This window comes from Protopterus annectens, chromosome 2.part0 (genome assembly GCF_019279795.1).
Source record: "Protopterus annectens isolate FY-2018-M chromosome 2.part0, PAN1.0, whole genome shotgun sequence".
Taxonomy (NCBI): Eukaryota; Metazoa; Chordata; order Ceratodontiformes; family Protopteridae; genus Protopterus; species Protopterus annectens.
The window spans coordinates 1,397,791,369-1,397,804,535 of record NC_056728.1 but is presented as its reverse complement, the minus strand read 5'-3'; the positions used below and the strand labels follow the sequence as shown (position 1 = coordinate 1,397,804,535).

The window sequence follows — 13,167 nt, the reverse complement described above, 5'->3', positions numbered from 1 at the left end:
TACTAAAACATCTGCAAAGTAACAGTAAAACCAAGTCTGATACAGAAGTATGTAAAATAAATTTGAGTTGTTCAGTACTTCTCAACATTAGAATTGTGAGTTAAATGTGCTGTGTACTGATGCGCTGCACATCTGACTGCTGAAGGCCTACAGCTGAGCAGTGTTGTGTTTTTTGTCTCTGTATTAGTAGTACCTGTGCTGCAGATGTAAAGCACTTGAATGTCTCTGAAAATTCCATAAAGTAGCCTAAGTGATAGGCATGTCGATGAAGGAAAAAAATACATAAAAATTCTTGGCATAGTACAATAGTTACATGCTTAACAGCACCAATATATGGCACGTATAAAGATTTTCAGGAATGCAGTTACTTGTAAACAAATAATGGCTATACAAATGTCAGACACATTAGCTGTGTTGTAGTACATTCATTTCACAGTCATTCTTAACAGATACACTACTTTTCATGGTATATAGAGCATAAACTCTCAGTAAACCAGGACATCCCCAGCTCCTGCCCCCCTCCCCTCATCACCAGGGAGCAGGTCTTCAGTGCCCTCTCAAAGGCAAAAAATACAGTCTCCATGGGACCTGACAACATCCCTGGCTGCATCCTACATGAACTCAGGTATGAGCTCTCAGCACCATTAGGCACCCTATTCAACCAAAGCCTGAGCACTGGCTTCATTCCAGCCAAATGGAGCACAGCCACTGTCATTCCTCTACACAAAGGTGAAATGTCCAGTGACCCAGGCAATTATAGGCCCATCAACCTAACTAGCCTGATCTGCAAGGCCATGGAACTCATTATCATGGACCTTATAAACAAGGACATTGGCAAATTCCAAACACTTGACATCACACAGTTTGGTTTTGTCAAAAGGAGATCAAACCTGTTAAACTTGGTTGACTTCTTCGAAACAGTCACCAAAGCCATGGATGAAGGGAAGATGGTGCACACCACCTACCTTGACCTAGCCAAAGCCTTCGACACTATTCTACACTTGGGCATAACAGATAAAGTCTCCCAGCTAGTTATCAACCCATATGTTCCCAGATGAATAGCTAACTGGCTCACTGATAGAACCCACAAAGTCAAAATAGGGGAAGCCACCTCTAGTAGTAGACCTGTAATGAGTGGTGTACCTCAAGGATTGGTCTTGGGGCCTCTACTATTTGGGATATATTTTTCTGAGGTGCAAGTCAAAATCAGTGATCTGAGGCTGAGCAAGTTTTCAGATGACTGCAAGCTGGGTGCTGTCTTAAATTCCCCTAGTGATATGAACATCCTCCAAGGGGGCCTTACCCAAACTAATAACTGGTGCCAGGAGCATAGCCTCAAACTGAATGCCAAGAAATGCATTATTATCCCCGTTGGGGAAAATGGCATCCCCACTAATTATCACATTAATAACAATGTACAAAGCATGCAAGCAGTTGTGAGGGACTTGGGCACCCAGGTTGATAGCAACCTGTCTTTTGACCACCACGTTGCCTCTGTTGTACAGAAGACTTTCTATATGGCCCACCTCATAAGTAAGGGTATTTCATCCAAGAACTAGGAGGTTGTAACATCCACAAACTCCTCCCTTATCAGACCCATTATTGAGTACAATGCCCTCTTCGGCATGTACCTTGCCAAGCACATGCAGCAGCTGGAGAGACCACAGAGGTTCCCGACCAGGAAAATCCAGGGTCTCAAACACCTGTCCTATACAGATCGGCTAAAAGCCCTGTCCCTCTACTCAGTTTCATACAGACTGCTCAGAGGTGACCTGTGCCTGGCATACAAGGCCATCTCAAACCAGCCTTGATGGAGCTGCTGCATATCCAGACATCAAAATCCACTTGGGCAACTGCACGGAAGGCCTAAACCTAGCCTGTGACATTAATAGAACTTGTTAGGTGGATAGATTTGTGTCCCAGAGACTCCCCCATCTGTGGAATAGACTCCCTCTCCATGTTAAGCAGAGCACCTCTTTAGCCCTCTTTAAGAGGAATCTGGACGACTGGGTGGGAAACAGAAAATACAACCCTTGGATCCCACCTGCATCCCTGCTGGAAAGGGTAAACAGGTGCTGACTTTGTGGGAACATGGGGGAAATTCTTGTCTAGGCTTATAAGGGCCTCTGGGCCATAGCCTAGTATCATCCTATGAACCTATGAATCAGACAATGTAGCATTTCAATACAAAGACTTGTTTCCTGCTTCAGTTATTACAGGTATTACTATACACTTTAGCAAGCAGCACAGACAATGTACTGTAGTGCTTTGGAAAAGAACACAATATATACCACCCAGAACTGAAATAAAATGTTTTATATGATACCCTGATCTTGTCTGCAGTATTAATGTCCCACTATCTTTCTAAGTGAGTATTATTGCTATGTTCTTCTTGGGATACCCCAGAAATACCTGTCATGATTTGGTCTTGTACCTACTAAATATTCAAGAACAGTACCTGAATTCCTTGGAACTGCAGGTGCATAGTGCAAAATGCAGGACCACATATATATTTACAGTAAACTCTCAGTTATCCAGCATCCATGGGGATTGGTAGATGTTGGATAACTGTAGTTTCTGGTTGCTTGAGAGTTACTATTAAAAATAGACCTGACAAACAGTGTACCCTATACTATACCATACCATAAACACTGTATTGATTTGATTTTAATATTGAAATACAGTAATTAAAAGCCTAGTTGGAATAATACTTTAAACTTATATTTTTGCTAGAAAGCATGGCACATGGAATGGTTTACAGTGGCATGCTGAGTGGATTGGAATTGAATAAATTGAATAGAGAGAGAAATAGACTGAATACATGTATGAAAGCAGAAGCGATTCTGTTTGAGAGATCGGAGAGATGTAAGAAAGCTGAAGAGAGTGTGTGTGAGAGATCGGAGAGAGTGAGAGTGAATGAATGCATGTATGAAATCCAAAGCGAAAGTGTGTGAGAGATCAGAAAGATGTATGAAAGCTGAAGAGAGTGTGTGTTAGAGATCAGAAAGAGTGAGTGAATGCATGTATGAAAGCTGGAGATTATGTGTGTGAGAGATCGGAGAGAGAATGTGCAATCTGATGCCAACTGAGTATGGAGTGAGTGTTGATATTTTAGCAATTTGACTTGTTCTCAGGTTGGGGAGATAGGGAATTTATTTATATCTTTCTTTTTAAAACTCTAAAAATGTACGGTATGTTTCTGCAGGGGGGGGGGCAAAGTGCAACACATGAAAAACTGAATTGTTCATACTGTACTGTATTTCTTTGATTTTTTTCTGGTTGCCTAAGTTTCGGTTAATTGAGAGTTTACTGTATGTATATACACTGCCATATCTAGTCTGACTCTTGAGATGACAGTATTATGAAATATTCCCCTACTACAAGGTACAGCAATCTTACCATTTATATACATATAAGTACCAGGGTATGGGGCACAGCTACCCACATCAGGGTACTAGGGGGTTGAAGACATCCTATAAAATGCTTGAAACATTTCTGCTTGCCATGTGGGAGACCAGGGTTAAATTCCCCGATGATGGGCAAAGTATTTTTTCAGTTTTAGCTTACTTTTTTATAACTTTATGCTTACAATTAATGAAGGAGTATTGGTAGGAGTGGTTTTCTTTGCATACAGCAGCTACCACTGGTTGTTTTAAAAGGCTGTGTGAGTGAAAAATGTTATTTATAGGTCTGCATGACTTTGACTTGACAGTTCTGATGATGTCAATTCATTAAGATGAAAGCGCTCAACTGTTCAGTGTTATGTTGAATAGTTTGTTTTTTGACAATTTTTACAATGGTTTTCAAAATAAACGTGGAATTTTGGATCCCTTGTGTTGGAACTGACTGCTGGATTCTGTTTTTTCTTGGATTTATTGTATATTCAGTGCTCAGGTTTTTGTTTTTTTTGGAAAGGCTTGAAACGTGAAAGCATGCTTCAAAATTTTATTTTATTCTGTTTAAATTATGGTTTCGTTTTCAAAATGCTTGGCCTCACATTATCGGGTTTCACACTTCTGATAAAAAGTCAAGGCTGTCTTTGTCATTTGATTCCATTTTGCATTGAATCCTTTTGCCTTCCTGATATAATTTTATGGGGACACAAGAGTATACTGTAGAAAAAAGTCTCCATTAACTTGCAGCAAAAGTACTCTGGTTTCCTAATTCTTGACTGCCTACCCCATATGTCCTTTCAAATGACAGCCTTTGATTTCTGTTAGCAGGTATCTCTCATTGTAAGTTAAATTTTAATATTAGGCTTCAAAGAGTAACTTATTGAGAGCTTTATTTCAGACTCAGAATTACAGTTCCTAGCTACATTCCCAACAGCTCAGTGAAGTTGGTCGGTAGCAAATGACAATATATGCATAAACTGGCTGACTGTAGTCAGTACCTATATTTAAAAAGTTTATTGGCATGTAGCTAGAATAAATAACTTTAATTACTTTTTTCCTTAACTTTGTAATTTGTTTGGTATACTTACAGCTCCTAATCTGGGTGATATGATAGAATATATGAAAAATACTAGAAGGAAATAACAGAAGGTTTTACAAAAGTCAGACTGGTGCGAATAAATGGTTTCAGGCAGAAATAAGTGAAACTACCAGTTAAAATTGTATTTTCTTTCTATGTGGCAATCTTGGGGATGCATCAAAGGGAAGAAAAAGCTCTTCATTCAACAGATTCTCTACTGCTCTTTCTGTACATGACCTGAACAACACACAATAAAACATAAATAAATAAATACTATTTTGCACCAACATTGTTGTACAACTGTTGTAACTATGGCCAGCTGAAATTACACTCTGAATTCAGGAAAATTATAACTTTATTTAAGTACCTCTCAGTGCTGCTAAGGTCTAGTCTCATGGTAGAGCATAACAGAGATCAGTGCAGGTCACCACAGAGGAGCAGCACAAACAGCTTCAAAAGATGAGAGACAACTCACTGTCACAAAAAGTATGGTGGAGTGAAATGTCTAACAGCTCTTAAAGCACTTAGCACACACAGCTTCCGGCTCCCCTCTGTGTGGCTGTGTTATTATTTTTATGGTTTTCAAAGCTATAAAATATTTCATGCTCCTACACGTAACTAGTTACTACCGAGCCCATGCACGGCAAAGAATTATGATTCTATTTCTCTGATCATACCTATTTACAGTGTCCTGACAAAATGGATATCACAATTCATCTCTCCAGCTTCAGTTTAGGCGAAGTTCTTGATATCCATATTTCAAACGCATAACATGCTGGTTATAATCAGAGACCCAATTCTAATCCCATATATTATCCATTTTAGTATACACAACATTCATGAATACAGATCCTGCAGAGGACTTGTCACAAATTATGGTAAAGCACTGCAGACAAAAGGGAATTATTTTCAGTGGGTGTTTGTTGGTGCTTTAAAACATGTGTTCAGATAAGACTGCTGAAATACCCTAATATTACAACCAGTGAGGGAAAAAAAAACACCTCAAGAGTACTACGTGTGCCGAAACATCTGATCAGTAACATAGCCTCCTAGGCACAGATGACCCAACCATGTCATGTGCTGCAGTCATAATGGACTACATATTTATCTCACCAGCTCACTTATAAATATCAAATTAATTACCTATGGTATGTCAAAACATCTGTGCATGTACGCTAAGCTGCAGTCCGAATACAGTACCAAACTTATTGACTGAATTATAAATAAAAAAAAACCCAAACAAACAAACCATGAGTAAGCAGAGTCACTGTTTTATACAACAGTATCACTCCAGAACAAATCATGCTGCCACTATCTGCTAACAAATAATTTCCTACCAGCTACATATCAACTTTTACACGGTAAAGTGTCACTATACAGGCATAAAATTTTGTTCAGTTTTATAATACTTCTACACTATAATTTGAGCAAAATAAACATACTAGTAATACTACTTATACACTTCGTAAAAACATGAGGTGAAGGATTTTAACTTCTCAGGATGTATATTACTACAGTAACAAACAACTACGCCTCATCACTATAAATGAAAGTCTGATATCCAATAGTAGTAATATTAGTAATATTAGTAATAATAATGTTTTCCATTTGCCATATGCAAAACACATTAAAATAATTGTATAATGCCACTGCTGTGTTTATCAGTGACATAACTTGATTCATAAATGAGCTGAACAAATGGTTAATTCACAATTACACTGCCTTCTACTTTATGGCTCAATTAACTTTGGAGATATTCAAAATGTCATGAGTACAAGTGACATTTTTTGTATGTACCCAGACAGATTATTTCTCAATATAAAGTGATTTAAATTTGGGCTTTAAAAGAGTTTGGTTTGTTGAAGTAAGCTGGTCCACTACCCTACTGGTGTACAAAGACTGAACACTTGAACTGACAAATGTTAAACTATGAAGAACGAGGAATCTCACAGGACAAGAAGAGGAGTAATTGCAGAATGCTAGGCAGGAAATAAGGGATTACCTGGATAATATGCATGAGTTTAGAAAGATTGCTGTTAAGCAACTGTTTTTCATAATGATGCCAGAGCACAAAAACTTTTAGTACAACAACTCAGGCAACAGAAAATAGAAAAGATTGTCGCTGAGCTTAGGGAGTCTATAACAAGGAAGATAACAAAATTCTGCAGAAGTACTAGAAATATTTCAGAAATGTTATGAACGCCTGTATAAAGCAGAGAAATATGTAAATCCAGAAAAGGTACAAATGGAAATGTTTATGGAAGAATTAAATATACTAAGGTTAGAGGTAAATAAGGCTCAATTACTAATAGTTAGGATAGGAGGAGATGATATATAACCAATCTACAGGAAAGTCCTCAGGAATAAATGACATTCCTGTGGAAGTCTGGAAGCTAGGAGGGAAAAAAAGCTGATAAAGATTTGGAAGGTTTTGTTTAACAGTATTTTAAGAGGAGGAGAAGCACCAACTTCCTGGAAGAAATCAGTGGTGGCTGTAATAACTAAAGAGGGTAAAGAGCCATCAGATCCAGCTTCACACAGGTCCATTTCAATCCTAAACCATGATTAGAAAGTGTTTATGTCTATAATGGCTAAAGGAATGGCATAGGTGATGCCAAAATTGATAGACATGGATCAATGTTGTTTTGTGGAGGGGAGGCAAACATTTGACAACATTAGCAGAAAATTGACCATTCAGAGGGAATTTTAACATAAGAAAATACCACTGTTGTTGGTGGGTCTTGATGCAGAGAAAGCATTTGACACATGAAGCTGGCAGTTTATGAGCAGGACAACGGAAGCATCTGCATTCCCTGATAAAGTTATAAGGTTGATTAGTAGGATATATGAGGGATCGGAGGTGAAAATTAAAGTGGGTGGGTTCCTCTCTGATAATTTCTACTTGAGGTGAGGAACCAGGCAAGGGTATTCTTGTTCCCCTTTGTCATTTGCATTACATTTTGAACCACTGGCAAAGAAAATAAGAGACTCAGAAATTCAAGGGTATAACTGGAATGGTAGTCAAGAAAACCTGGCTCTGTTTGTAGATGATATTATTTTATACATGATAAAACCAGAAAACGACATTACAGTGTTGTGGAACATTTTGAGGCAGTTTCATATCTTTTTGGGATACAAAATTAATGAAGCTAAAACAAAGGCAATAGCTGCAAATTATGTACCCATGCACAAATTCGTTCAGCGATATCTATATTTATGGGGACATGATAAAAGGAAGTACTTAGGAGTATGGATTAAAAAGGATTATGGTGTGGCAGCTACAGATATGCGGGAAGAGACTAAACAAAAGATAATACAAAAACTGAGAAACTGGAAGCTCTGTTATATTGTTATATGGATAGCAACATACAAGCAGTTAAAATGTTTTTAGTCCATTTAGTTTTATACATAGGTCAGGCATATTTTTATCAACCAGAGTACAAGTTGTGGATAGCAATTAATAAAGAGTTGAAGGATTTTATCTGGGAGGGGGAAACAGCAAGAGTTAAGTAGGATAAGCTCATTCTTCCAATAGAACAAGGTGTTTTGGGATTACCTGGTTTGAATGGGTATTGCAGAGCTACACAAGTTAAGGTGTCTATACATAGCACAAGCAGAAACATATAATTCAAAGTGGAAAGGGATGATGATAAAATGGGGGGGGGGTTCAAGAAACCAGGAGAGACTGGGATTTTGGATGCATATCCTTAAAAAGATAACAATAACCAATAACTAAGCTAACATAGGAATGGATAATGGAGATTCTGCAGATAGAGATGACTGCAATTACGAATACAGACAATAGGCAAGAAAGGTCTGGAATTTATTGGAGAAAACTGGGAAAAAGAACCAATGTATTGGGAGCAAATAATTAGAGAGGGAAAGGCAACAGAATGGGAAGAGTCCAAGAATGTAGTTGGACAGCAGGATACAGATTGCCTTCCATATCTGCCTTCCATATCAAGGACTGATATCAGAGTGTAGGCAAAAAGAAAGAAATAGGGGGCTCTTAAGTGAAAGACCAGCAGTGGTAGAATTTTAGTAGAATCTAGATCAGAAGCTGCTGTTAAAAAGGAATAATTAGTACAGCATACAGCATATTGCATGATAAGTATAAGATTCAATCAGAGGAGATTAGGAAGAGGGATTGGATAAGCAATTCACAAAGAAACAATGGGGAGATATGTGTATGTCTCCCAAATATGCAATAAAGTCTAGTAGATTTAAGATCTTTGCTTGGAAGTACTTACACAGGTATTTTTTACCCCAATTAGACTCAAAAGAATTTTTCCTCAGGTAGACAGCAAATGGAGGTGTGATGAGGGAAAAAAAGGGGTAACTGGGAACATTCTGGGAGTTTAATGAGTTGGCAGACTTCCTGCAGACTGCTCTCTCTGAGATACTAGGTGAGCAAACTGGTGTAACTAAGGAAATTATTTTTTTGAGTTATGATACAGGACTGAAATTGTCTACGCAGAGTAAAACCTTGGTGAGACTAATTATGGTAGCCGCAAAAATGCAGTTACTAGAAAGTGGAAATCAAAGTCTAAACCAACTTTACTAGAAGTAGTGAATATAGTAACAGAGATAAAACAAATGTACTTAGGATCTTTAGAAAACGGTAGGAGCATATGACTTAAGAAAAAAAATGGGAATTGTGGGAACAATAAATGCAGAAGAGGGACAAGGTTTACAAAAAGGCAGGGTATGAATGAGCTATGTAATGTTTGATTGACAGTGAAGATAAGTGATGTATAATGTTTGCAATTACAATTAGGTCAACATGGTTTGTGATGTGTAATGTTTGCAACTAAAATTATGTCAATATGTTTTTTCATTTAAATAAATGTATGACTGCCTATGTCATATGTGATAATTTAACAAAGATGTTACTTGTTTAAAAAAAAAGACTGAATGCTTGAGCCCAAGTCTCATTGATGAGCAAAGTTCTTCCAGAGGAAATCACCATCAATGAGTTGTGCCAGCAGTGATGCCCTTTATGGGGAGGGGGGGGGGATTCCCCCTTCTTCGAGTTAGTGCAACAGTGGAGTTAGTATATGCTCATTTGGGGGGCCTTGCCCTCCTGCAAAAACACTTAAAAAATGTTTTTCAGCAGTGTTTTTGGGGACGAATGCAGTTTGGGGATTATAATCCTTGGTGATTTCACTTTCATCCAGTCATACTGGTCAGCCTGCATATATTTATTGCTCTTTTCACCTTCTTTTGACAAGTCAATATTCCCAAGTCCTCCCTTTCGTTATGATGTGGTAGTACTCATATTTCTTTCTGACATAAAATAGCACATTACATTGTAAAAGGCCATTACTTTAATGGTTAAGCACGTTTTACTATAACTAAAAGTATTGCTTTTACAAATGGATAGACATAAAATTAAGTTAACAAAACTATTAGTGAAGCTCATCAAAAACCGGCCAGTAAATAGGTTATGACAAAAAAAATGGGAAATCTCAAATCTAAAACATATGTGTTCTTAAAAGTATATTTAAGTAAACAGTTTCAATTACTCCATGTGCTAAATGCTTCTCATGTTGCGCTTATGAATTCTAGCTCCATTTCAACATAAGAAAGCCAGTGATGCCCCTAATATGTTAATAAAAGTACATCACACAAACAATTTTAACATGATGTTTGCATTGCAAACTGCAAAACAGAGCTAAACATAATCAAACTTTAGAAGTTTGTCCTCCTAACACAGACTTTCTGCATTTGGATTATAATAAAAAGTATAGCAAACAACAAGATATTGGCAAAACAGCATTAATAGGCCTGCCAGTGGGTAAGGGGTTAAAATGACAAAGACGAGGAGGAGAAAACAAGAGCATATAACATAAACACACACACACACACACACACACACATTAATGCATATGGGAAAATGAAAGAGTATAACAGAAAAGCCAGCTTAACAATGTATATCATTATTAGTCTGGGTTCTTTCCAGAAATAAGAATTTCAGATGTTTGAATAGGCATTTCACTTAACAGTAGTTAAAATACTACATTTTTGAAGGGCATTGTCTGTATTAAAACATTTTTTATCTGTGCAAGTATAGCACCAGATAAAGGGAATAACAATAAAAAAAGTAAAATAATGACCCTAAATGCTAACAACATGGGACTATAAAGTCCAGTTTACTGTGTATGCTTCACAACACTGCATGACTGTACACATCCACCTACCTCACTGGTTTTGTGTGTGTGTGTGTGTGTGTGTGTGTGTGTGTGTGTTGGGGAGGGGGAGGTGTATGCAACTTCACTGATATACTTCAAGAAATGCAAATGTGCCTTATTCTGAACAATATGTCTTTCAGCATGTGAAATAACAAAACAAAACTAGAGATGACAGGCATAAATGGCACAGATTATCATGTTCAGTATATTTATAAATGTTTTGAAGACACATACAGGAAGGACAGTCCAACAGTGAGGAATATTTTCAATTTTCATAGGTTTATAGGATGATACTAGGCTGTTGGCCCAGAGGCCTTTATAAGCCTAGTCAAGAATTTTGCCCATGTTTCATGGATCCCAGGGGTATATTTTCTGTTTCCCATCCAGTCATCCAGAAGGCAACTGTTTCCTCTCTGAGGGCCCATAGAGACTATACCAAAGTCTTTAACAACATAGACCTTTTACAGATGGAAAAACTGAACAGACTGGCATCAGACCCAAGATAGAAAGGTGGACAGGGAAATGGTTATCTACTAAGAATGCAGCATATGATTTAGGGTGTACTATTCAGCATGAAGCTACTGACTAGTGTATTATCACATGACTCTATGCTTAAAATGGGCATGCCCAGTGTATCTGTATCGGGAGCAGTGCTGTGGCTTGAGTATTCGATGAATCTGTTCATTAATAACATCATGACTGATGTGGTGGCAAACAATAGTGAAAAAAAAAAAAACAATTTAACATGGTGTGTCTTATAATCTAGAAGGCAGGTGTTAATTGTGATGCAGTCAGTGATGGGGGGGGGGGGGTGATATCAGGGATAACTTCTATGGTTGAAGAAGAATCATGAGAACCCCAGATAAAACAGAGGTGCAGGGTAGTTCAGTAAAGGATACCGAGATCACTGAGTTTTTCTACATGTAGTACATGCTCTTTGCTAGTGAGAACCATGTTGCACTGCATGAAGAAACTCATGATTTGCCATCTACGTCTGTTGAGTCATGTCAGAAAGTTGAAGTCTGAACCTTTGAATCCCTGAGACATTAACACAATCAAAATTCATTAGCTACAAAAATCACCCACAGCAAACACTGAGTTTTTCTCAGATCTGTTGCAGCTTATCTAAGTCATAAAACAATTTCAAACCTCCACCCTTCCAGAGTAGCAATTAGTTCAACCTAAAGACAATACAGAAAGTTTCCTAGTACATACTTTTTGGTTCTGGCTGCACTAAGAACTGTAAGATACAATTTTTATGGCTTAAGCCAGGTAATTTAATTTCAAACTATTTTCAAAGTTAGGTGGATTGATATTAACCTCTTCTCTTTCAGTATCATTTGTTAAAACATATACATTTAAACAATTACAATAATACATGTATATTTCTTTTTCTATCCAGCAGAGTACACCATTGCTACATTTTTAACACAAACAGCTTTAAAAATACGTTTTTTTTTAACACAAGCATATGGATAAATCAGTTTGACACACAAATGACATATAATTCTTTACAAAATTCCAGCTAGCTGTGCTGGCATAAATTACATACCCACTGCTCTACTTCTCCTGTCATAGCTGGCAATACCTCATACTGTCACAGTACCTTTAGGCATTTAGGATGAACAGGCTCATGAACAGCAAGAGAACCTACAGTGTGCTCCTCTGGCAAGAAAACATAAGATTTACAAATGTATTATTAACATGGTGGCTATGACAGTCATATTATGGTCATCACAAACATTAATCCCATGGTAGAGAAACTCATACCCACAGAATGCAGAATTAGCAGGCTGGCTAGAGATGGCATCTGCCTTAAATGCCAAACAACAGAGAGAACTACATGGCCAGGAATCTTTTCTGTAGCCGCACCGCCTGATGTTCTTACACAATAATAAATGTATTTGGCTCAGTAGGTTTGATAAAAATATCAAGAACAAAAATGTCAGCGCATAACACCTCCATTACATGTTTCCCTGATAAGATATTTTCAGTGCAAGCAGGCTGGATGAACTCATCAACTTTAAGGGGTTCAATGGTGGAAGATGGCTTGTGTAACACTGTTTTCAGGCTATCAACAAAAAGCATTTTTCCTGATATTAAATGTACAACTAAGCACTTTATGGGGTTCCTTGAGCAGATTAATGCAATTACAGCTAAAAAACTTACTTTGAACCTCTTATGTACTTTACAGTTTGGTGGATATAGTGTAGACATGACTCGTCCTTTTACAACTAAATTATGGTGCCGACATTTATTGTGTGTATAGAAATGTTTATTTATAAATAAAAAAAACATTTGAATGAGGAAACAGTCTCCTGCAATACCTGACAGTGACAGTCCAAACACTTTGTAAAATAAATGGAGATGCACACAGTAAAACAATGAATTCTGAAATTTATACATTTCAACTTTATTTATTTGCAGGGGAATTGGCTCCACCCTGCACTTTCCACCCCTCCATTACTTAAACTACAAGATTACTGCACCTCAGAGTAGGCAA

At 37.5% G+C, this 13,167-nt stretch overlaps 1 protein-coding gene across 1 annotated transcript in view; it reads right to left on the bottom strand.

The window, feature by feature from the left end:
• Positions 1 to 13,167, bottom strand: part of MGAT4D (MGAT4 family member D) — a 997,995-nt gene that overhangs the window by 927,543 nt on the left and 57,285 nt on the right. The gene's annotated exons all lie outside the window — the stretch shown is intronic.